The 2,396-nt window shown below is 38.5% G+C and overlaps 1 non-coding gene across 1 annotated transcript; it reads right to left on the bottom strand.

The window, feature by feature from the left end:
- Positions 1 to 2,070: 2,070 nt before the first annotated feature.
- On the bottom strand, positions 2,071 to 2,177 carry LOC145161997 (small nucleolar RNA R71). The gene has a single exon (XR_013738850.1). It is a non-coding gene; the product is annotated as a small nucleolar RNA R71 (small nucleolar RNA).
- Between the last annotated feature and the right edge of the window lie 219 nt (positions 2,178 to 2,396).

Below are 2,396 nucleotides of genomic sequence, written 5' to 3'. Positions count from 1 at the left end.
ACTGGGGCCACGACGTGAACTTGATAACCACGACGTGGAATCGATCTTTTCAGAAGATAAGTACGCAAAGAAAGAATCCTTGGCGAATACGGATAACTCCTGAAGTCACGTCGTGGAGCTTCCTGCCACGACGTGGAACGTGATTTTCCAGAAAATATATAAACCCCTCTCCATTACGATTGGAGAGACTTTTGGCTGAAGGAAGAGGTTCCAGGAGGCGATTTACAGCAGAGGAAAGGTCCTGGAAAAGGGTTTTCAACACCAAAAGAGTAAAAGTATATAATTTGTTTATTTGATTAATACCTATGAACATGTTTTCTTATTTAAGTTGTGTTTATGTGTTAGTTGCTACTATGAGCAGCTGAATCTAGCTACTCTTATCTAGCTAGATGAAGCTTCAAACTTATGAATAGCATAATTGTTTATGGATCTATTTAGTTGGTGAATTGCTTGTGTTTGATTTATTGTTACCTAGCATGTTTAAGTTGTTGCTTTAATTGTTTAAATTCATGTTATGTGTAGCTTAGTGACCATTAACTGCATAAACTTGATAACCTAGTAATTTAGTGAACATTGAATTGCTAGAGCTAGGATCGACCAAAGTCTTAGTTAGTAATTGAAGTAATTAACCTTGTTGTGCTAGAGAACATAGATTATGATCATAATTGTGTTTGCATGATAAATCTTACATAGCATATTCATAAACATAATTGGTTATGTGTTTAATTGTGTGTGACCATACATAGTTTTACATGAATTAATTAACTATTGGTAAATTTAGACCTAAATTACTAATATAATAATAACCAACTTAATAATCCATAATTATTAGCTAGCCATAAGGACGAAGTGGATTCGAACTAGATAAGAGTGTCTTTTAATTATTGATCGAATTTGAGTTAAGTTAGTCTGGTCTTGAAAAATCAGATAAAAACCCCCTTTTTAGCTTGTTAATAATTAGATTAATTTAGTAGTAAATAGATTAATTAATAACACCGTTCCCTGTGATCGACACCCGACTTACCTAAGCTATACTGTAATCTGACTAGGTACACTGCCTACAAGTGCATAGTTAGTCTAAGTTTGTTAGGTTATAAATATTAAAATTAGTGGGTACTTCCGTGCACATCAAGTTTTTTGGCGCCGTTGCCGGGGAGCGGCTTAGTTTATTGTTTATTTATTTGCTTTAGATTAATCGATCCTTTTTGTGGGGTAAAACCCGCAAAAAGTTATTTTTATAAGCATAGTTTAATTTTTTTTCGTTACAGAAGTCACGACGTGGAGTATTCTTCCACGGCGTGACACCTGTGATTCACAATTTTTTTTTTCCCTTTTTCTTAATTCAGTTTTATGTTTTATTTTCTTTTCTTATTTCAGGAGTTCATGACCAGAGGTTCTAACACACCTTTGGTACCACCACTTGAAGATCCCGAGTCTACACTTCACAAAAAGAAGGATAAGAGCGTGAAAGAAGATCAAACACCAAAGAAGACACCTTTACAAGAATTCAAATCAGTGTTCTCAAAGAAGTCGGGGAAGAAAACGGAGGAGTCAGGTTCATCTTCAAAGAACAAGAGCAAGCTTGAACACTTAGATCAAATACCCGTCCAAGCCGAGTCCGCGTACGATACTGAGCCTGAATTTGAATTACATACAAGTGAACTCGAGAACGAGCTGGAGAACGAAATGGCAAACATTGATGAGATGGCCATGGGGGACTACAAGAAGCGCATTCAAGATGATGTGGGGTCGGGTTTAGTACATCCTACGATTCCTCCCAATGCCACATTCGAGTTAAAGGGACATATCCTTACTGCACTTAAGGATATCCCATTTTACGGGAAGGATCACGAGGATGCTTTCAAACACTTAGACGAGGTGAACGATATTGCGGATTATTTTAATACTCCAAATATCCCAAGGGAGACAGCTTTGCTAAGGATGCTACCAGTCACTTTCAAGGGAGCAGCAAAAAACTGGTTGAAGGCACTCCCACCTGGTACGATCACCACATGGGCCCAATTGCGTGAGAGATTTCTAGATCAGTTTTGTCCACCCTCCAAAATCTCTAAACTCAAGAAGGCAATTGCCAACTTTGAGCAAAATCCGGGGGAGTCATTATACGAGGCCTGGGAACGCTACAAGGGGTTGTTAAGGAATTGTCCTCAACATGACCTCAATATTCAGCAAGAGATGTCAATATTTTATGATGGGGTGAATGTCATGACTAGACAACTCCTTGATTCGCAAGGACCACTAACGAAGAAGAACCCAAATCAGGCCAAGGAGCTGATTGAAGAGTTTTCAAGGCACTCTCGTGAGTATCACAACCCAGGGCGAGATGGAATGAAAGGCAGTGGAGGTACAAAAACTGAAGAGATGGCTGCTGTGATGGC

The sequence above is a fragment of the Lactuca virosa genome, chromosome 2, assembly GCF_052849685.1.
Source record: "Lactuca virosa cultivar CGN04683 chromosome 2, Lactuca_virosa_CGN04683_v6, whole genome shotgun sequence".
Classification (NCBI taxonomy): domain Eukaryota; kingdom Viridiplantae; phylum Streptophyta; class Magnoliopsida; order Asterales; family Asteraceae; genus Lactuca; species Lactuca virosa.
Note: the sequence above shows the minus strand (reverse complement) of the source record. Positions and strands in the feature narration are given on the sequence as shown.